The sequence below is a fragment of the Emydura macquarii genome, unplaced genomic scaffold, assembly GCF_026122565.2.
Source record: "Emydura macquarii macquarii isolate MOO-44397 ecotype Brisbane River unplaced genomic scaffold, CSIRO-AGI_Emac_v2 contig_705, whole genome shotgun sequence".
Taxonomy (NCBI): domain Eukaryota; kingdom Metazoa; phylum Chordata; order Testudines; family Chelidae; genus Emydura; species Emydura macquarii.
The window spans coordinates 1,592,125-1,616,440 of NW_027130842.1; the positions used below are offsets into that span (position 1 = coordinate 1,592,125).

Sequence of the window (24,316 nt, forward strand, 5' to 3'; positions counted from 1 at the left end):
CTTTAGTAACAGAAGGTACCAGGAATAAAAACCTGTGCCCCCTCCAATCTTGAGGAACTATTTCCCTCTCGTAAGGTGAGAAGCTGCTTGTGACAGATGTCCCTGAAGAGGAACAGGGTGGGTGTGAAGGCAAGCAAGGTCAACTGAAGGGTATACCTGGAAGCTATTATGCTGAGAACCCAGCAGTCCGATGTTATTGTAGCCCACGCCAGGAGGAAGGGGGCAAGATGGTGAGAAATTAAGAGGTGGTCTGAATCTCAGGAAATGGCTGGTAGGCTGTCCTCAGGCGCACCTTCAAAAAGAATACTTTCCCCCTGGCTGGTAACAGCTCGAGCCCAAGCAGGGGGCTGAGGCTGGAGATTGGCCCTTGCATTTCTTCTACTCCTTCTGTCTTTTCCTATAGGGGTTTCCCTTAGGCTGACTCCAGGATCTGGGAGGCTGCTGGGGTTTAAAGTGTCATCTAGCTGGCGACAGAGTGTACAGCCCCAAGGAGCACAAGGTAGCCCTTGAGTCCTTCAGTCCATGCAGTCTGGAGTCTGTCTGGTCTGCAAACAAGACTGCGCCATCGAAGGGAGGTCCTGGATGGACTGCTGGACCTCTGATGAAAGGCCAGATGACTGAAGCCAAGATGTCCATCTCATTAAGACCGCTGACACCATGATTCTGGCTGCCGAATCTGCTGCATCTGAAATTGCCTGCAGGGAGGTCCTGGCCACTGTCATACCGCGGCCATGATCACCTCAAAGTTCTGCCTGGAGGCCTGAGGCAGGGAGTCAGCAAATTTTTCCAATGACTGCCAAATACTGAATTCCTATCTACCTAGCAGGACCTTCTGGTTAGATATGCGTAGTTGTAAGCTAGCTATGGAATAAACTTTATGCCCACAAAGGTTGAGCTTTTTTGCATCCTTATTTTTTGGGGTAGAGCTCATGTGTCCTTGTCTGTCCTGTTCGTTGGCTGCTGCCACTATCAACAATCCAGGGAAGTGGTGGGTGTAGAGGAATTCAAAGCCCTTTGCAGGGAAATACTACTACTTTTCCACACGTTTTGATGTCAGAGGCAGGGAGGCCAGGGTCTGCCACAGGGTCTTCGCCAGCTTCACCACACCCTCGTGAACCAGAAGGGCCACCCTGGATAGAGCTGCTGTTGCCAGGATGCCAAACAGGAATCCTTCAGCTCTTCCACCTTAAGCCCTAGGTTGGAGGCCACTTCTTGGTGGGCTCTGAAATCATCTAGTGGGACAGCTATTGATGGTCCCGCTATGACCTCGTCAGGGGATGAGAAGGAAGAGGCCGGCAGGAGTTGGGTGTTCGGGTCTTCCTCCCTTGTCGGAGTAGCCCCTGGCGCCAACGTGCTTCTCTCTTGGTCTGAATCGATGTCCAGGGGTGGTACCGGGCAAGCTGCCATTAACATCCTCAGTACTGAGGTCCCAGACATGGAACGTCCTCATGAACCCACAGGCGGGTAGAAGCCCCACGGGTTCCAAAATTGCCATGGGATAGACAATTGGCCTTGCAGCCATGCTCCTGACTGTGGTGCAATGAGGAGACCCATAGATGCGGCAGCAAAGGGTCCCTTCAGCAGGATCACCTCCCCCATCTCCAAGTCTGAGCTGCTGTGTGATGACCACAATGGAGCTGATGCAGATGGTTGTTTCATCCCATAAGGAGAGTGAGGATGCTCTGGTGTCGGGCGGTGCCGGGAGCTTGAACGTATTGCTTCTTGTGACCTTCTCTTGTCCTTCTGTTTCCTGTACAGGCTTGGAGACCGGGGCTATGAAGGTGGGGATCCATGTCAGTACTCCAAAGGCCAGTGCTGGGTTTCGGTGGATTGATGACCTTCTGTGGATCAGTGCCTTTCCTCCACAGTCCAGTGCTGGGAAACTGGAGACCAATAACTCAAGAATGATCATTTTCAGTGCGTTCCTCACGCCAGTACCGTGGGTCTGGAGAGCGCTCACAGATCGGAGAATGGTGCCTCAGCGATGGGTAGCACTGCAGCAGTCTCATTGCTAGCTTTTCCCTTGAGGACAATGCAGTCAACGATGACAGTGCCTGGTCCCAGTTTAGGGGTCTTCCCTCTCGGGGTTTCTGTGGCATTGGTAAAGCCAAGAGCTCTTTCATGGTCTTGAAAAGCCTCCAGCATTGTGGTGACTGCCAGATGGTGCAGCCCTTTGCTGCTCCCAAGAGTCAGCAGTGGGTGTGGGCCAGGGCTCGGAACCTGGGAAGTTGACTCTCCAGGAGCCTTCGGGGACCAGCAGCCCAATTTGGGTCTAGCCTGGTCTTCCATGCCCTTCTTGTCCCTCTTTGGCACCAGCAAATGCTCCCATTCTGCTTGCACCTTCTTCAGTTTCTTCTTTGGTACCGGGGATGTTGGTTGGTGCTGAGAAGATATCGGAGCCAGTAAGGAACTCCGCAGCGAGGCTGATATGCTCAGATCTGAGTCTGACTGACTGCATTCCGATGCTGGTCTAAGCATGGACTCCATCAGGACAGCCTTCAGCCAAATATCCCAGTCCTTTCTAAAATGGGGGCGAAATCTTTTACAAATCCTGCATTTTTCCCACATGTGAGCTTCTCCTAGACACTTGAGACAGCTCTTGTGTGGGTTGCTGATTGGCATCAGCTTTTTACATAAGTGCAGGGTTTGAAATCTGGAGACCAGGGCATGCCCCATCTCTGGGTGACTAAATTTACCCTAGCACTCAGAACTCATTTACAACAAAAAAACCAAAACTATATACATGTAGATGATTGAAAAAAAACTCACTAGGTTGAACGCGGGATTTTGCAGAGCAAGAGAGCATTCCAGTACCATCTCAGTAAGAAGGAACCGGGGGTGGCACGCCTATATACTGGCGCATGTGCATGCCACTCCAGGGGGCTCCAGAGCCAGCCCTACGGATACCACCAAGGGAAAAATTTCCGGCCCTGGTGCATGTGGCGCACATACACCTAATTTGAGAATGGACATGAGCAAGCATTTGAAGAAGAACTGGTTGTATAGGACAACCTTGGTTTGAGTGATCATGAACTAATTCAGTTAAAACTAAATGGAAGGATAAACAAAAACAGATCTGCAACAAGGTCCCTTGATTTCAAAAGAGCTAACTTTAAAAAAATTAAGGGATTAGTTAGGGAAGTGGACTGGACTGAAGAACTCAACGATCTGAATGTGGAGGAGGCTTGGAACTACTTTAAGTCAAAGTTGCAGAAGTTATCTGAAGCCTGCATCCCAAGCAAGAGGGAAAAATTGTAGGGAAGGGTTGCAGACCAAGCTGGATGAGCAAGCATCTCAAACAGGTGATTAAGAGAAAGCGAAAGCCTACAAGGAATGGAAGATGGGAGGGATCAGAAAGGAACGCTACCTCTTGGAGGTCAGAAAGTGTAGGGATAAAGTGAGAACTGCCAAAAGCCAAGCAGAGTTGGCAAAGGGAATTAAAACAATAGTAAAAGATTCTATAGCCATATAAATAAAAAAGAAAACAAGGAAAGAAGAATTGGGACCGCTAACTTGAAATATTTAAACCATGATTTAAGGACTTCAGTAACTCAGCCAGAGGCTAGGGTCTATTTCAGGAGAGGGTGGGTGAGGTTCTGTGGCCTGCAATCTGCAAGAGGTCAGACTAGATGATCACAATGGTCACTTCTGACCTTAAAGTCTATGAATCTGCAAACTTTGCTGTCTCATTATTTACTTCTTTTTCCAGATCATTTATGAATACATTGAACTGCACTGGTCCCAGTGCAGATCATTGGGGGACTCTGATATTTACCTCTCTCCATTGTGAAAACTGAATATTTATTTTTATCATTTGTTTCCTACCTTTTAACCAGTTACTGATCTAGGAGAGGACCTTCCCTCTTTTCCTATGACTGCTGAGTCTGCTTAAGAGCCTTTTGTGAGAGACCTTTGTCAAAGGCTTTCTAAAAGTTCAAGTATACTATATCCACTGGATCACCCTTGTCTACATATTTGTTGACTCCCTTGAAGAATTCTAATAGATTAGTGAGGCATGATTTCTTTTTACCACAACCATGTTGTCTCTTCTCCATCATATCATGTTCATCTGTGTCTCTGATAATTCTGTTCTTTACTATAGTTTCAACCAATTTGCCTGGTATTGAAATTAGGCTCACTGACCTGCAATTTGCAGGATTGCCTCTGGAGCCATTTTAAAAAAATAGGCATTACATTAGCTATCCTCCAGTCATCTGGTACAGAGGATGACTTAAGCAATAGATTACATACCACAGTTAGTAGTACTGCAATTTTATATCTCAGTTCCTTCAGAACTCTTGGGTGAATACCATCTGGTCCTGGTGATTTATAACTGTTTATTTTATGAATATGTTCTAAAACATCTATTGACACCTCAATCTAGGACTGTTCCTCAAATCTATCACTTAGAAAGCATGGCTCAGGTGTAGGAATCTCCCTCACATCCTCTGCAGTGAAGACTGATTAAAAAATTCATTTAGCTTCTCCACAACAGCCTTGTCTTCCTTGAGTGATCGTTTAGCACAGAGGTTCCCAAACATTTTCCCTGCATGACCCCATTTTCAGATGTGTTGTTTCCCAGTACCCCAGACAGCGTGGAAGTTGCAGTTTAAAAATGGTGTCCTCTCTGCAGTGTGACCTCACATGCACTATACATGCAAGGTCATGCTGCAAGGAGGATGCCATTTTGCTTTACAAAACAGCGTCCTCTGGACTGCATAATCTCACACCCGTATGGTGCGTGCGAGGTCATGCTGCATGGAGAGTCATTTTGTAGAGCAAAATAGCATCCTCTGTGAGACGTGACCTCATGCATATGGTACATGTGAGGTCACACTGTGTGGAGGCCATTTTGTAAAATGACGTCATCTGCATGCTCGGGATTGCCATGACCCCATCTGCTGATGAAGTGCCATCACTTAGGGTCATGACTCACAGTTCGGAAACTGAACAAAAGCATATCGATTGTCCAGTGGTCTCAATGATTGATTGGCAGGTTTTTTGCTTCTGATGTACTTTTAAAAAAATAAGCTATTACTTTCTGTGTCTTTTGCTAATTACTCTTTAAATTCCTTTTTGGCCTGCCTAATTATACTTTTATACTTGACTTGCCATTTACTTGACTTGCCATTTACTTTTGTGGCTGTTCCTTTTAATTTCCATTTAACTACCCTCCTCATTTTTGTGTTGTTCCCCTTTTTGAAGTTAAATACTACTGTGGTGATTTTCTTTGGTATTTCCCCTGTACTAAGATGTTAAATATAATTTATGGTTGCTATTACCAAGTGGTTCAGCTATATTCACCTCTTGGACCAGATCCTATGTGCCACTTAAGACTAAATCAAGAATTGTTTCTCCCCTTATGGGTTCCAGGACTAGCTGCTCCAAGAAGCAGTATTTAATAGTGTCTAAAAATTTTATCTCTGTATCCCATCCTCAGGTGACATGTTCCCAGTCAATATAGGGATAGCTGAAATCCCCCGTTATTATTGAGTTTTCTGTTATTGCAGTCTCTCTCTTTGAGCATTTCAAAATCGCCTTACCATCCTGGTCAGGTGGTCATTAATATATTGCTTCAGGTATACTCATTATCCAAGCATGAAATGTCTATCCATAGAGATTCTATGGTACAGATTTATTCATTTAAGATTTTACTATATTTGACTCTATGCTTTCTTTCACATATAGTGCCACTTCCTCATCAGTGCAACCTACTCTGTCATTCCAATATAATGTACACACTGGTATTACTGTTCCAGTGATGCCTATTATATCTATATCCTCATTTAATATTAGGCACTCAAGATCACCCCTCTTAATATTTAAACTTCAAGAATTTTTATACAAGCACTTATAAAATTTGTCACTATTTAGCTGTTTACCATTATGTGATGTAATTTAATGGGAGTCTTTTTCATTGACTGTTTCTCTTCAGTTTCTACCTGCACTTTATAAACTTCTATCAGCTCCTCTTTACTAGAATATAGAGTATTCCCTTTAATAAATCCTCCCCTAAAGGATGTGTCTGTCCAAACTATGTATACCTCTGCACCTGTCGGCTTTCCCCCAGCTCTTATTTTAAAAACTCCTCTGTGACCTTTTAAATTTTACTTGCCAGCAATCTGGTTCTGTTTTGGTTTAGGTGGAGTCCATCTTTCCTGTATAGGCTCCTCCTTTCCCAAAAGGTTCCTCTGTTCTTAATAAACCTAAATCATTCCTCTCTACACCGCTGTCTCATCAACGCATCAAAACCCTGCAGTTCTGCTTGTCTGACCCGGGCATGGAACTGCAAGCATTTCAGAGAATGCTACCTTGGAGGTCCTGGACTTTAATCTCTTACCTAACAGCCTAAAGTTAGCCCCAGGACCTGTCCCCTACTTTTCCCTATGTCACTGATATCTACATATATCACAACCACCAGCTCCTCCCCAGCACTGCACATAGGTTTATCTAGATGTCTCGAGAGGTCTACACCCGGCAGGCAATTCACCATGCTGTTCTCCCAGTCATCGCAAACCCTGCTATCTATATTTCTAATTGAATCATCCATTACTAATACCTGTCTCTTACGAATAACAGTGGCCCCCTCCCCTGGAGAGGCATCCTCAGTGCGAGAGGATATCATGACATCATCTGGATGGAAGGAGGGTTCCAACTATGGGATTGTTTACCTCTGCTCCAGCTTGATGTTCTCCTTCCCAAAGGCCTTCATCCTTCCCAACAACAGAGAGACTGTCAAGACTGCAGATGGGGCCAATCTATTGTGTCACTGAAGTCTTATCTATGTACATCTCTGTCTCCCCCAGTTCAGCCACTCTGGTCTCAGGAGCCCATACTCAGTTTCTGAGGGTCATGAGCTGCTCTCACCAGTTGAACTACTCTGAGTTAGTACACAGACACAGTTCTGATTTCTAAATCTAGCTGTTTGACACAGTGAATGATAAAAATTGAAATGGGGGTGAGATGGAGGATGGGAGAGAAACTGAAAAACAGGTGGGGAAATCAAGATAATGAACATCAAAATATAATTTTTGGATCTATCTCACAACCTAGCAGGCACAAGGACAAATGCAACATACCATCTGAAATCTGAAAGCCCTGGATTTGCAATGGTATACAATCACTATTTCTAAACCTGAAGATTCATGAGATTTAATATTTAAAAGTTTCACAGGTCTCTACATCAAGTAGCACTTTTTTTTTACAGTGATCCAAGGGCTAAATAACTTAAGTGCCCAAGTAATTTTAATTCCCTGAATGTATTTGTCATCTGTTTCTGGGAAAGCAAACCAAATATCTTCAAACACTTTAAACAAATTTAATTTCTCACTTGTTTGATAAATTTGTTCAAAACCTGAGAATTAAGATTACAATGTCTTTTTGACATTTCTAGTTGTGTATTTCCACTCTGGTAGTAATGCTTAAGCACTCAAATTTGAATGCAGTAAGAACTACATTTTATATCTGAGAACAGAAATCAAGTTATTCAATTAAGCTAATATGATTCTTTAGGAAAATTCTGTTTGTGGCCAAGAAATCAGTACTGAAAAAGAGAGTTAAACTGAAGCCTAAAGCATTCACATTATGCAATACTAGGCAGAAAGTTGGATCTAAACCTAGAAAATCATACAAGTTGGAAAAAAGAGGTGGAAACAAAATGTGAATGATATGAAGAATGAGATGGGGAAAGTTTTCTGCTGATTACCAACCCACCCCTCCAGGACTGCAAAAACAATCCAATCACGTCAGCATTTAAACTAAAAATAATACATTTTTTAGCATTGCAATACCACTTTGATACAGGAGGCAAGTTTGGAGCAAATAACGAACAAACAAATAGAACTGCAAGAAGATAGCACTTTAGCACACAAATAGATACAACTGCATACCAAGATTACCTTATTATTTATACTGATCAAGGGTACATATCAAACACTCTATGCACTTTAGTTGTTAAAAACAGCAATGATGGACTGTGAGCATTTGGGGTAAGGATTCTGCCTTCTTGTCTTTCTGGAAAATACCTCACATGCTGTGGGCATCAACGAAAATATATAAATAAAACGTTAGCAAGAAAGTCTCCCAACTCAACACAAACAAACCTCTCCCTTCTTCCCTGCTTCCCATCCATCAACCCACTCCTCTCAGGAAGGCTGGGAGAACAAATCGCCCTTGCATAGTGTCCTGAAGATCAATAAATCTGGGCTCTATCAGACTAAGTGTGGAGAAGATGTAAGTTCCTTCACTGAAAATGCCTGACCATATTCACTTCTCATCCACACAAGGGTGCTGTTATCTCCAGTGCTCTAAGAGTCCATTCCTGTTGTGGCAGACATGCTCCAAATTATTTCGCACATAGCACTTTAAAGGACAAAAACAAATCCTGAAACTGCACCCAGAAACAAACAGAAAGCTAATTAATACTACTGAGCATAGCTATAATTGATTCCTGAAAGAAATGCTCAAACAAGCTGATACATTCTACACCAACTAGAGATTCCAAGTTTTCTTAAGGTGTAGTATTAAGAAATGTACCATGGTAATAATCTCAATACTACAAAGGCATGGATAACTGTGGTAAGGTTCACATCTGAAAGAAAAGGATGAGGGCTTCTTGCCAAGAAGGTGGGAAATAGCCCTCTTGGCAACTACTGCTACATGGACATCCAGAAGCATCAGAGAATGTAGATGACCCCAGGCTGGGAACCTAACAAACCTATGGCATACGCCCATAGTCCAGGGAACTGATATAAATCACAGAGATGAGACACTGACAACAGTCTGCATAAACAGATCAAAATCTCCCCGTTATGCTTTACTTACTCAAATATTATTGACAAACAAAGTTAGATCATAGATGAACAAAAAGTGCATACACTTTTGTCAATGGTATCAAAAGCCATCACGTCTATCACTGATAACTAGATCAGTACCCCTTAGAGATCAGTACCCACTTTCAAATGAGAAGAAAGGAGGGATGTGTCACATTTCCTTAATTATGTTCCTCCCAAATGGTTAAAAATGTATTTTATCACATTTTAAATTGAAAAGCAGTCCTTTACACATAGCTGTCATTACAGCTGCCTGAAAAAATGTAACATTGAACTTGGTAAATCAGTTATCGTATTAAATATCCTCTATTTACAGTACACAGTATTTTTTCTGTTGTGAAAACAGAGGCTGTTCCATATATTCTAGTACACTTTGATTCACATGCACCACCCTTTCTTATGCACTGCTCTGGAAGCATACATGCATTATTTTCCCTCCTCCACTCCACAAAGATAAGTATATCACCCTCAACCCAATTCACTGTAGTTTTCTACTACCTTTTGTTTATAATCCTCCGTTTGGTTTTCAGTTCAGATGATAGTGTTCATAACCACATCAATCTGAATTAAATTTTTCAAGTAAGAATTCATGAGATACTATCCAATGCTATGTACACAGAGCTTAGTAGTGTAGCTATGGAATTTCAGACTTACAGTTTATATAGCATGATTTGCATCTTTGATGCCAAGCAGAGGCATGTACTTTTGGTGTTGAGATAGTTTCACAATAAGCAGAAAAATCTGCTTTTCACTTTTCAGAAGCATTAGTATGCATCACAGAAAATTAAGCTGCAGGTCATGGCATGTGTCCTGGGTGGGAGAATACAGCCTTCAGTGTTTTTTGGGACTGACCCAACTATACTTATGTGATGACTAGAGATTATTGTTACAACAAGGTGGTGGTGGGTACAGATCGGGGAAAGAATAACCAGAAAAGTAAAACTTACTTTAAAAATGTACTTTTGCTTAAAAAAAAAAAAATTCTCATAGGAAAATCTGTCCTATACCCTAGAGTCAATTCTTGAGTGCTGAAGTTAAAATATGACAGCCTACAGAGCCCAAATGCAAAGTCAGATGAGCCAGAATCAAGGAGCTCTCAGGAATTCCTTTGGAATTATTTACTACCATAGATCAGGCCAACTCCCAGTCTTACAGCCTTCACATTGGAGTGCAAGACCCATCTCTTTCAGCAGGCAATCCCCCTAAAAGCCGCCACAAAAATCGCAATCTACTTCAGGAGTAAACCTAGAAGTAGTTTCACAGTGTGGTGAAGCAGTTCCAAACTAGAAGAAACAAAAACAAATAATTTCATCACTACAATGTCAGAGCATACTGACCTCCATCCCAATTTTTACAACAAAATGTCAATAGGTAATCAGTAGATTTAAACAAGGCCAGTATATTACCGATGGGATACTGTTCCAAGAAAGACTGCTGAGCAGAGATGGGGTCCACCTATCAGGGATGGGGAAGCGTATTTTCAGATACAGACTGGCTAACACAGTGAGGTAGACTTTAAAATTAGGGTCAGTGGGGGGCAGGATACAAAAGCCCACAGGAAAGTCTAGAACACGGAAAGGGTGGAAGGCCAGAATCTGGGGGGAACATGGACAATCATAGCATGGACAAATGAGAGACGAGAGAATACAGAGGGGAAATCTAATGAACATCTTAGATGACTGCAGACTAATACAAGAAGTATGGACAACAAACAAGAAGAACTAGAAATACTAGTGAATAATCACATTTACAACATAACTGGCATTACAGAGACTTGGTAGGATAATTCACATGATTAGAATCTTGGTATATAAGGATAAAAGGGGGAGGAGGTGCTGCCTTACATATCAGACATGTATATACTTGCAATGAGGTTGAGACAGAAGTGGAACACAGACCTGTTGAAAATCTCTGAGTAAGGATAAATGGCAAAAAACAAGGGTGATGTCATGGTAGGGTCTACTATAGACCACCTAACCAGGAAGAAGAGGTAGATGAGGCTTCTTTTAAACAACAAAATCATCCAAAGCACAGGACTTGATGGTGATGGGAGATTTCAACTACTCAGATATCTCCTAGGAAAATAATAGAGAAGGGCACAAATTATCCAACAAGTCCTTAGAATGCATGGGAGACTTTTTTTTTTTTTTTTTTTAAACAGAAGGTGGAGAAAGCAAATAGAGGAGAGGCTATTCTAGATTTGATTCTGACAAATAGGGAGGAACTGGCTGAGAACTTGAAGGTGGATGTCAGCTTGGGTGAAAGTGATCATGAAATGATAAGAAATGGTAGGAGGGAAAACAGCAGAGTAAAGACAATGGACTTCAACAAGGCAGTCTTTAGCAAACTCAGAGAATTGGAAGGTAAGATCCTGTAGGAAGCAAGTCTGAGGGGAAAAAAAGTTCAGGAGAGCTGGCAGTATTTTAGAGAGACATTATATTAAGGGCACAAGCACAAACTATCCCAATGCATAAGAAAGATGGGAAGTTTGGTAAAAGACCACCCTGGCTTAACCAGGAAATCTTCAACAATCAAACTCTTTTTTGAATCATACAAAAAGTGAAAACTGATCAAATTATGAAGGATGAATATTAAAAGAACACCACAAGCATTTAGCGACAAAATTAGAAAGGCCAAGGCACAAAATAAGATTAAGCTAAGTAGAGATATAAAGGGTAAGAAAACATTTTACAAATACATTAGAAGCAAGACGAAGACCAAGGACAGGATAGGTCCATTACTCAATAAAGAGGAAAAGACAATATCACAAGACCTTCTCATAAGCAAACTAAGGAAATATAGCCTAGATGAACCTACTATACAGTTCATCAATTGGTTGGAAAACCATACTCAGAAAGAGAATATCGATGGTGCACAATCACACTGGAATGTCATATTGAGTGGGGTCCTGCAAGGATTTGTCCTGGGTCTGATTCTATTTAATATCTTCATAAATAGTTTGGATAATGGCATAGAGAATACACTTGTAAAGTGCATGGATGACACTAACCTGGGAGAGGTTGCAAGCACTTTGGAAGACAGGATTAGAATTCAAAATGATCTTGGCAAACTGTAGAAATGGTCTGAAATAAACAGGATGAAATTCAATGAGGACACATGCAAAGTACTACACTTAGGAGGGAATAATCAACAGCACAAATACAAAATGGGAAATGACCACCTAAGGAGGAGTGCTGCAGAAAAGGAGCTGTGGATTATGGTAGGTCACAAATGAAATATGAGTCAACAATCAAACAAGGCAAAAAACTGAACATAATTCTGGGATGTATTAGCAGAAGTGTTGTAAGCAAGACATGAGAAGTAATCCTTCTACCCTATTTAGCACTGATAAAGCCTCAACTGGAGTACTGTGTCCAATTCTTGACTCCACACTTTGGAAAAGATGTAAACAAATTGAAGAAAGCCCAGAGGAGAGCAACAAAAATGACTAAAGGTCTAGAAAACATGATCTATGAGGAAATACTGAAAAAACTAGGTTAGTCAGAAAAAGAGACGACCGAGGGGTGACATGATAACAGTCTTCAAGTACGTTAATTATTGTTATATAGAAGAGAGTGATAAATTGTCCTCCTTATCAATTGTGGACAAGACAAGAAATAATGGGCTTCAATTGCAGCAAGGGAGATTTAGGTTAGATATTAGGACAAACTTCCTAACTGTAAAGGAAGTTAAGCTCGGGGACAAATTACCTAGGGAGGTTGTTCAATCTCCATCATTGGAGGTTTTTAAGAACAGGTTAGACAAACAACTGTCAGGGATGGTTTAGATAATACTTAGTCCTGACTCAATGCAGGGGACAGGTCCCTCCAGTTCTTCATTTCTATGATTATGGAGTGGTGGGTAGCTTCTCTAGAATTCAGGATGCCGTTAGGTTTCTGTTTAATGCTAAATTTTGCATACTGTCTAAAACAGAGACTTTATTTAAGGGCAAATCTGATTTTCAATTAATGAACTTAACACTAAGATCATCTAAAAAACAGTCATTTGACTGTGAAAATTTTAAAAAAACCTGCATTTGTCAACCATAACTATTTAAATGTTTGTCAGTATGTTTGATACTACACAATTAAATGTTTTAAAACAAGAACTTTTATCTCTTCCGGCTTTTGGGGAACAATTGTCTATACTGAGGATCAGCCCTTTTTCAGTCTTCAGTGGCCACAAGCCAGTGAACCTACACTAGTGCAAACTACTAATATAGGCAAGGTAAACCCCTATTATAAAATGCAATTTGCACTGTGGCAGTTTACCCTGGTTTCAAGTTAAGTTAAGGGCCTCCAGTGCAAGAATGTACCCACTGCAATCTTCAGGCAAGGAGATGTTTGTCTGGCTAGTTGGAAGAAAGGGGGCACCGCCTCTTCAAGAGCTTCTTACAAAGGGTGGGGAGAAGGGGGAAGTTTACAGGGTTGGGCAAGAAGCAGCTGGAGCCAGGTAAGAAAAAGATCACTGCACTTGCCTTTCTGATGGCCAGAACAGTAGGAGGAGGGGAATGGTATTTGTACCCCAAGAAGTCCCAGATGGGTCCTCTTTTACGCAGATCAGACTGAGATAAAGGGTGGAGAAAGAAGAAAAACAGTTAAGTACTGATGCAGATTATGTCAGATTCAGATCCATTTTCTATGGTATTTACTGCAACTCCAAAATTATGATAATCTACAGCCCCTGGAATCTGATTATAATATAGATGGAAAAGTCAGACTCAGAAGAAAGTGTCACACACACACGGAAAGCAAGGATAACCATAGGGAAATATCTTAATCATGAACACCCAGGAAAACAGTTTTCAAGTTGTGCTAGCAGAAAACAGGACTGGATTATCCAAGCACCCTTCCTTATCATAGCAATAGCACCCTAAAATTTCTGGATTTAGTTTGTCAAGTATTTTTAATGGTAACCTGAGAAAGATTTTACAAAAAACTAGGATGGAGCCTACCCCCACAAAAGGCCTGAAAGGATTTTTTCTGCCTTCCCAACTCCAGCCTTTTACCTTAGAAATATCAGAAATGTAAAGTCTGGTCTCTTCCCTAATTTTGTTGGCTGTTGAAGAGATTTTCAGAGTCTAGGAACACAGTGCTTAAAAACAGTCTTAGGGCTTGTCTACATGGGGAAGCTATTACGCTTTAAGAGTGCCTTTGTGAGGGTTAGCTTAAATGGCTAAACTACACAAAGGCACTCTTGCTATTTCCCACCATAGACATGCCCTTAGTTAAATTTTCATTATTATTATTTATTATTTCTACTCCTAACTACTGTACAAATAGAACAAAAACGTAAAATGTAAAAAAAAACCCTGCATGTAATGTAGCGCACAAAGATGACAGCCTTTCAGACATTCATCAAGTCAGGCAAGACATCTTATGCCAGACAGCAAAGGGAACAGGAAAAATTATTTGCTGGCATGTTAATTGGAGTGTTTAGATACTAGCAATTAAGTCATTCTTAAATTAATATTGCCTTGGGTGACTAAACACCCCAAACAGAAAACCAGGACACATTACTGTTTTCTTCCTCCCAGCTGTTTACTCCCAGCTCCTACACCTGTCATTTTCTCTTACCCCCAATGTTTACTGTAACTTTTTAACCTTGTAATCTACAAGGCCAGCTTCCTAGATGATCATTCTACACTCTAGACTTGAAATACTTCCAATGTGTCTGGTGTGAGAGATCTGACTTGTTTGCACACTTTCAAACTCCAGTACTAGGTACAATTATATGAAATAGGATTAGTTTGCTTTTTCAGCAGTGGGAGAACAGAAGAACTGATAAAGCAGGAGACCTGAATTTAAGGGGGCCATCCCCAAGATGGCAAGAAAACAGATGGTAGTGAGAGAATTGGACCAGAAAGGAAGAAGTAACGTACAAGAGTCCACACATAAGAGAAAAACTGCAAAAATTATTAACACTTAAAGCACGTCTACACTACTGCTTAAAAGTTCCAGAGGGGTAGCTGTGTTAGTCTGTATACAGCAAAAACAACGAGAATTGCATCGCTCAGAGGTGTGAAAAAGACACCCACCTGAATGACACAAGTTACAGTGAAGTAAGCGCTGTTCACACCAGTGCTATGTTGGGTAATTCAGCAATAACTGCAAAAAATCAGTGATACTACAAAGGTTGCACACAAAGCTAATCTCAGCACATTTGTACTGCTTTGATACTGTTTACTGATACCTAACCTAAAACTGGAGTGAAAACCACTTGATTGGAAAAAATCTACCGCCTCTCAAACAATGTGAATATTAAAAGAGATAGCAGCCATTTTTACTGTACACGTTATATTTGAATTATTCCTTACGTTTCCAACAATGATCTCAATAAAAAAAATCACAATACTTTAACAGAAAACGTCCATAATTAAGTGACTCAAAAGTCATGTATTTAAGTAATATTTTGAATCACTTATCAACATCAGGAATTAATTTAACCATAAGTCAAACTACTACTAGGAGATAAGGCAGTGTGTGAGATATTTCTAGACCATCCCTTGGATTTCTGTTTGAAACACTGACTTTTTTCCTCCTATATAATATTGCACTGGAAAACACACACCCACAGCACATTCTGTTAAACCAGCCAGCTTCAACTTGATTTCTTTCCTGATGTCAGCATAGCTCTCTGTTGAAAAATCATAGAGGATAACACACTGGTAAAACAGGGAGATGTACATCACAACAAAAAGACAGACTGACAACTAGAAAAGGGGATTGGGCTAAGGGGCTGTTTAATTGCAGTGTAGATGTTCCGGCTCAGGCTGTGACCTCTGGAACCCTCCCCACCTCTGAGTCCTAGAGCCCAGGCCCGAATGTCTATACCGCAATTAAACAGTCCCTTCGCCTGAGCCCCATAAGCCCAAATCAGCTGGCACAGGCCAGTCACAGGTTTTAAATTACAGTGTAGATATACCCTTGTAGCTCAACATATGATGAGTTAACACCTACCAAAGATCTTAACAAGCAATAAAAAGAGGTTCTTTAAATATGCCAGGAGCAAAAGAAAGATGAAGGAAAGTGCAGGTCCTCTACTTAGTGGGGAACAAAATTTAATAACATATATAAAAAAAGTGGAGGTGTTTAATGCCTACTTTGCTTCAGTCTTCACTAAAAAAGTTAATGGTGACCAGATACTCAAAAGAAAACAACAAGGGGAAAAGAATGCAAGCCAAAATTGGGAAAGATCAGGTTAAAGAATACTCAGATAAGTTAGATGTATTCAAATGAGCAGGGCCTGATGAAATTCATAAGATACTTAAGGAACTAGCTGAAGCAATCTCGGAACCATTAGCAGTTTTCTTTAAGAATTCATGGAGGACAGGTGAGGTACCAGAAGACTAGAGAAGGGCAAATATAGTTCCTATCTTTAAAAAGGGGAACAAAGAGGACCTGGGGACTTATACACCAGTCAGTCTAACTTCAATACCGGAAAGATAATGGAATAAATTATTAAACCATCAATTTGTAAATACTGGCGGGATATTAGGGTTATAAGGAATAACCAGCATGGATTTGTCAAGAATAAATCATGCCAAACCAACCTAATTTCCTTCTCTGACATGGTGACTGGCCTTGTGAATGGGGGAGAGTAGCAGATATGATATATCTTGATTTTAGTAAGGCTTTTGACACAGTCCCACATGATATTCTAATAAGCAAACTAGGAAATGTGGTCTAGATTAAATTACTATGAAGTGGATGCAAAACTGTTTGAAAGACCATACTCAAAGAGTACTTATCAATGGGACACTGTCAAAGTAAGAGAGCATATCTAATGAGGTCCCACAGAGGTCAGTCCTGGGTCCAGTACTACTCAATATTTCATTAATGACCTGGATAATGGACTGGAGAAAATGCTTATAAAACCTGCAGATGAAACCAAGCTGAAAGGACGTCTAAGATATTGGAGGACAGGATTAAAATTCAAAACAAACTTGACAAACTTGAAAATTGGTCTGAATTCAACAAAATGAAATTCAATGAAGACAAGGAAAAATCAAACACACTGCTACAAAACAGGAAATAACTGGCTAGATGTTAGTACTGCTGAAAAGGAACTGGGGGTATAGTGGATCATAAATTGAATGAGAGTCAACAACATGATGCAGTTGTGAAAAAGGCTAATATTCTGGGGTGCAGTAACAGAAATGTCATAATTAAGACCTCGGAGTTAATTGTCCTACTCTACTCAGCACTGGTGAGGCTTTAGCTGGAGTGCTCTTTCCAGTTCTGGGCACCACACTTCAGGAAAGATGTGGACAAATGGGAAAAAGTCCAGAGGAGAGCAACAAACATGATAAAAGGTTTTGAAAACCTGACCTAAGAAGAAAGGTTAAAAAACTGAATATATTTAGTCTCAGGAAAAGACAACTGAGGGAGGACCTGAAAACAATCTTCAAATATGTTAAGGGCTGTTACAAAGAGGATAATGATCAATTCTCCATGTCTACTGAAGATAGGGCAAGAAGTAATGGGCTTAATTTGTAACAAAGGAGATTTAGGTTAGATATTAGGAAAAACTTTCAAACTATAACAGTAGTTAAACTCTGGAATAGGATTTCAAGGGAGATTGTTATTGGAAGTTTTTTTATTTTTATTATTTATATTTTATTATTGGAGGTTTTTAAAAACAGGTTGGACAAACACCTGTCAGGGATACTCTGGGTTTACTTGATCTGCCTCAGCACAGGGGGCTGGATCTGATGACTTCTCGAGGTCCCTTTCAGCACATTTCTATGACTATACGATATAAGATAACATGTTTAGGGCCTACTCTGGTAGACATATTAGGGTCAGATAATGGGCCAGAATTTCTACCGTGCCAGAATTGAGCTTGGCAAAAGGGAGAGGTGGAATATCAAGGAGCTAGGTAGAACTCCTTGATTCTCAGGGCCAGCACCAACCTGATGTGACTTAGAGCAGCCCAAGAGCAGAGGACAAGGGCACAGAACCTTGCTATACTATATTTGTACTAGCAGGGGAGTTCCCCTCCAACAAGAGAATTCTCTGCTGGATATTAGCAGCCAGAGTATAGCCTCTTTGTGCCGCCTGAGCAGTTCAAAGGCTCTGCAACATAGCAGAGAATTTGGACTAATATTTACATCCTACTTGTTTCAATGGCAACTGGAAGTTGCAGTTACATCCCCTCAAACTGTTAACATCACATACAGAACAACATTATACTCAAGGGTAAAATTTTCAAAAGCACTTAAGTAATTTAGGAGCCTATATTCCATTTTTAAAAGTGCCTTAAGCTTCTAAGCAGACTCCTAAGGGCATGTCTACATTGGCGCAGCAGCAGACCTCAATGCAGCGGCATCGATTGAGCGAGTCTGCGTAGACCCGCTCAGTCGATGGGAGAGCACTCTCCCATCAATTGAATTAGTCCACCTCCCCGAAAGGCAGAAGGCAGCGTCAACAGGAAAGTGTCTCCTGTCGATGTAGCATCATGAAGATGCCGCGCTGCGTAGACATAAGTATGTCGATGTGAGATATGCTAGTTACATAACATAACTGCATTATGTAACTAGGCTATCTCAAGTCAGCCCAGTGCGGCAGTGTAGACAAGGCCTAAGTGTCTAAGTCAGTTTAGAAAATGAGACAGGTGCTTCTGAAAATTTTATATCAATCTATACTCCCTTTATTTTACTTTTAGATATATGAGACTATTTTCTATTTTTAGCAACTGTGAGTGTAAATTTAATGCCCTTACAGAGTGTCGCACTCACCATCTTGGAGACTGAAGACCAGTTTAATCATAGAACAGAGGCGGCAGCAATGCAACCTTCCTCAAACATTCAACCTCTCTCTTTCAAGCCTAACCTGGAGGGATATCCTCTAAGAGGAAGAGTATGATTCTGTTTCAGTGCCCATACAGTCCTTTGACTCTCTGCAGAAATGACCAAAATCAGTGGCAGTTAGGATGGTGGCTGTGGACATTTGTGCACTGAAAACGAAGCATCCATTTAACAAATTCACATATTCACAGATTCTAAGGCATTATTTATTGAAAATATCTCACCCTGATTCGAAAATTGTCAGTGATTGTCAAAGAGATTCAACAGAATCCTCCCTGACAGGATTCAAATAGACTACATAGATATGAAACTGATTATCGGAATGGATGCCGAGACCAGGAGTTGCATAAGATACTTTCAGCATAGACTAATTTCTTGGCATATTTTCTGACTTTGTTAATAGCAGGCATTTGCCATTAAATATTTATTTATACCTAAAACTAGAAGCCCTGCATATGTACCTTCCCATTATCTTATAAATTACATTATTGTATGTATTTAATTTATGAACATTTAAAGTTAGCAAAGTCAAAATATGAATTCATTTTTTAAAATCAATTCAATCGTTGAGAAACCATGAATCACTTCAGCTTTGAATAAGTCTCACATGTAGGTTCTGGATGTGTCGGTTAAGTTAAAAAGTGAGGAACGATAGTCTGCTCTTTAGGCATGGAACTGAAACCAGATATTTTGGCTTCCATTCACAAGAACATAAGAATGACCATACTGGGTCAGATCAATGGTCCATTTAGCCCAGTATCTTGACAATGGTCAATGCCAGATGTTTCGAAGGGAATGAACAGAACAGGGCAATCATCAAGTGATCCATACTCCATCCTCCAGTCAGAGCACCTGGCAGTCAGAGGCCTACGGACACTCAGAGTGTGGGATTCATCCCTGACCATCTTAGCTAATAGTCAGTGATGCACCTATCCTTCATGAACTTATCGAATTCTTTTTTGAATTTAGTTATACTTTTGCCTTTCACAACAACCCTGGCAACAAGTTCCATGGGTTGACTTAGCATTGTGTGAAGTACTTCCATTTATTTGTTTTAAATCTGCTGCTTATTGATTTAATTGGGAGACCCCTGGCTCTTTTGTCATGTGGAGGGGTAAATAACACTTCCTTATTCACTTTCTCCACACCATTCAACCATTCCTTGCTCTGCCGCAGACTTTCTATGTGGCTATAAGCAAGTCACTTACACTTAGTCTACCTGTATTACAACAACAGCCACCAATGATGTAAATACTACCAGATGGTGCTCAGGTTTTGTGTTTTTACCATGTCACAAAAGTCTGCGCCAGCTATGATTTTATGGCATCGAGAAAAAGAGCCCTACTCTTGATTACATTAGTAGTGCTGTACTGTTTGTGATAAGAGTCATTTTTTTTCTAGTGTAGAGGCACCCTTTCTCTACTTTACATTTCTCCAACTGTAAAATGAGTATGACGATAATCAAGGCCTATGTCCACAAAATCCATTCCTGGTCACATCATGATGCTCCAGAATCCATGCTATCACTCAAAAAAAGTTTGTAAGTCATTACAATTCTAAAAACCTTCCAAACATGAGCAATGTGCAAGATCATGCATGCAGAAATGTCTGCCCGAGTCCCTCTGCTCAGTGTTTCACCTGTGAGAAGTGTGAACTGCTACCATTCACCTCAATGCGAGGTTTATAGGGACATATAATCATGCAAATTTCAGTATCAATACTGTTAACTATTTCACTGCTGATCATTACAACATCCAGCTCATGTGAATCTCCAACAGTTTTCCATAGATCTCAACTGTTCCTTACCCAACTTTAAGGAACTCCAGCTTCTTGACAATTTCCATAATATAATTATGCATTTTCCAATCAAAATTCTGCAGCACACAGAAATTTAAAAAAGATAATACAAAACTAAATGTTATATCAAATTAAGAAATGGGGAATATTATATTTATTTGTTTTCATTTTTGTTTTCATATTTAATTCAATAAAACACTCAATTTAATACATTTGAAGCTGCCACAAAATCTAGAGTGCTGCCAAAGTCAGAAATCTTACTACACAATTTAGATCAAGCTTGCCATAGGACCTTCAATGGAAATTACCAAATTTAGAGGGATGCATTGAGGTCCAATTGGATGTTTGTACAATGCTCTATAAGTACAAGATATTAAGGCCAGTCAGCAGTGATCTTGGGAACAGAGCTCAAGAGTTCAGGATTCTCAGCTATGTGCTCTTTATGCCTCGTGAATTATAATTAGGAGACCACTACTACCTCATCCTCAGATTTTACAATGTCCCTCTCAGACTTCCTAAAGCATTTGCAGAGTTTGCTAAACTTAAATCTTTAGAAGTTTAGATTCTGCTGAAATATGTTTCACAATGTCCTCTTCCCTAGAAGACACTTTTGACTAAGCACAAAAACTTAAAAGCAAAGTCCACTGCAAGTGAGGAACAAGTACCAGTTGGACAAATAGGATGTGGTTTTCAGGCAAATATACAAAGTAATAAAGGACTCTAGAAAAGGAAAACTTAAAATATATGAAACAGACTTCTCTATATTTGCCAAGAGACATCAGCAGCTCTTTAATGAGCACTAACACAAACACCAAAGATGCACCAATTAGCTCAAATTTCACTCTATAAACATATTAATGTAAAATTCTGCTTTGCAGCGAAAACTGGTTTTCTAAAATTTTCACTTATACAAATCAAAACAAAGCCATTTTTAGTAAAACAGTCACAGCATTGTAACTGAATATAACATTTAGGAAGAAAGTACTTGCAATGTACAGTTGATGCTACTGAACATCTGGAACTGACAGACTTTAACATCTTAAACAGTGGAAAAAAGGCAGGATAAGTCAGTCCCACAATATTGAGATTCAGCTATTCAGAAGGTATTGTTGAAAACAATTCCCCAAATTAGAACATTGAGTTTTGTTTTTCTTTTGAAAAGAAAGGTTATTTCCTAAATAAAACCACAGGCTGGGGTTTTCCAGGTATCTTAGGCTTGTTACCAACTATTATCTTCTCTGTAAGGTTTCAGTCAGTGAATATATGAAAATATTTTTTTTAATTTTTCAGTGAAACTATCAGTGGGCATTTTCAGTGAAAAATGCTAAAAATATAACACTATGCTTGTGCCTGAATACAGGGATATTTAATTTCAATAGTGGTAAGGTTCAGATTCAGAAGGTGCTACAGCAGGCCACTGAAAACAAATTCCTGTATATCATTAGGATTAGTCTGAATTATCTGCGCACACAATAATGCAAACAGCATCCAATCTGATTTCCCCACATTACTCCCAGCAACATCTTGTGTTGTGAATAGTTCATTATTGTGCAGTATGATAGGCCGATAGCATCACTTACTATCAATGTTGTCCAACACTTCCCATTACATGACCCTGTTTTCAGTTGCTTATAACTTTGCCAAATTTCAATTGTTTAGGCAGAAATTTTCCAAACCAAGTGTCTGCCTCAGACTGAATTTTTTAATTTCAACCAAAACAATTCAGCTATTTCCAAAAATGAGGCTAGTGAAAAATATATTTCCCCATGTTAAAAAAAATCCTGGCAACCTTTATCTTTGAAAAGCTCTAGCACTAACATACTTTGGGGACTTAAAATTTGGCAGAGAGATTTCCTTTGGGTCAGGGATTAGCTTTTTGCCGTCCCTGTGAAAATCCACCTAAATCTGGCCAAGTTCTAAAGCCTTTGAAAAACTGAAGTTTGCACATGCTCAGTACAGACTTAGTGATTTTAGCAGCAAAATTCCCCAGATTCCATCTGCACTAGGCATGCTCCAGCCTGAAGCTGCAATGAAGCTCTGAGCTGCTGTATGCTGCACCATGGTGGGTCCAAGGCACCTGAACTGAGTGGGCAGTCTGTCTTTTCTGTACTCTCAATGACCCCTGCTGGGCTCACACAGCATGGAGGAGGAATTTGCCAAATTCAAATGCAGAGGGGACAAGAGGCGCATCTGCAGGGGGAGCAGATTAGAACAAGGATTTTGGGTGGAGTGAGAGAACTGGGAATGGAGGTTGGCAGGAGGAAGAGGAAAACAAACAGTTGTGGGGGGACATGGCACTGAGAACCAGTGGGGTGTAGGAAGGAGGTGAGGGGGAGAGGGAGTCAGATATGATGAGAAGTTAGGGTACAGGGGGAGAACTGAGCCTGGCTGGACAAAGAGGCTGGGACAAGGAACTGGGGGTGGGAGAGCAAAGAGAGGGGGAATTAATTAAGATTGGATGCAGTAGAGATAGAGAGGCAACTAGAGGCCAGGGTGTGGGGAAGAGAGAGACTGGGTCAGGAGATGGGACTAGAGATGGGGGGACAAAAAATAAGGAGCTGGGGAAAGACTGGAAGTATGGAGAGGTGAGTCTAGGAGGGCAAGAAGGCTGTGATGAAAAATCTGGCTAAGTGAAGAGAATGGGATTGGCATGAGGATACAAGGGTGGGGAAGAGACAGGACTGGGACAGAGTCAGTTTGGAGGGAATGGGGCTGAAGGGGTCACACTTGGGGGAAATGGGTAGAAGAGTCTGTGTCTACTGGGCACATGCCTCTTCACAGACTGGAGTGGAATCCAAGATTCCACAGTCTCACCATTCCTCTGCTGCCAACAAACATCTGTGAAAGCCACTGGCAAATTGTGTGTTTCATCCATCTCTAGTGCTGGCCCCCACAGAGGATAACAGCTTATCACTGCTATCGGTTGCTCAGTTAGCTCAAGTAGCAGAGTTCTGTATGATGAACCTAAAGGTTCCAATCCTGTTGATCTATGTGGTGTTAAGGTAAGGCCACATAATGAAATTTCTATTTTTTCAGTTTGATTTTTTAAAAACCTAGGAAATTGCATTTAAAAACTATGTTAAAAATCATTGTTAAGGTAATAATGTCAAGTATTCAAAAGTTAGAAAATGCCAGAACTATGGTTGCCTGTGCAACTTTGTTTCTTTTGTGCATATGCATTATGATACAATTTTTAATATACATGATCCCATATCATTTTGTCCACACTTTGTTCTGCCTCATTCGGTGCACAGAATAGAGGGTACACCCTCAATAAGCAACTATTCATATTTTTTCTCATCCTTGCTCAATGTGTTACTTCATGCCTAGTTTTCTACACACTGTTCATACCCTGTTCTGAAGACAGAATTATTTATTTCCTCGGGCTTTTTTTTTTTTTTATAGTGCTCACCATGACAATATCCAAGTACTTCACAAATATTAATAGATTTATTTTTACAACAAGCCTGTGAAGTGAGGGGGTATATTGGTTCCCATTTTACAGAGTGGGAACTGAAGCACAAAGATCAATGTAAAAACTATCCAGAAATTTTCAGTGCCCAATTTGCGATACCTAGCACCTGATTTCTCAGAGTACTTAGCATTATACAGCACTTTATATGTTCAAAGCACAGCTCCCATTGACTCCAGCTGCAGTTATGAGTGCTCAACACTTCTTCAAATCACACTCCATCATCTCAAGTCAGGCACCCAGAATGTGAAGAACACACAATTAGTGACCAGCTGTGAAAAGTCTGGTCTAAGTGACTTAGCACCACATGGGAACTTTGTGCCAGAGGCAGGGATAGAGCGATCTTCTCTGAGATCCTTCCTGTCATACAACAAAGACAATAGGCAGAAGATTTTGGAAGTGGATCGC

The 24,316-nt window shown here is 40.6% G+C and overlaps 1 protein-coding gene across 2 annotated transcripts in view; it reads right to left on the reverse strand.

Annotated features, from left to right (window-relative positions):
* Positions 1 to 24,316, reverse strand: part of HBS1L (HBS1 like translational GTPase) — a 125,241-nt gene that overhangs the window by 38,910 nt on the left and 62,015 nt on the right. Inside the window, exon 1 of one of the 2 annotated variants that reach the window (XM_067542264.1) lies at positions 11,842 to 11,901. The exons of the other annotated variant lie outside the window; for it this stretch is intronic. The gene's annotated coding sequence lies outside the window, so the exon portion shown is untranslated. Of the gene's footprint in view, positions 1 to 11,841; positions 11,902 to 24,316 lie in introns of those variants that run through there. 2 annotated transcript variants of the gene reach the window in all.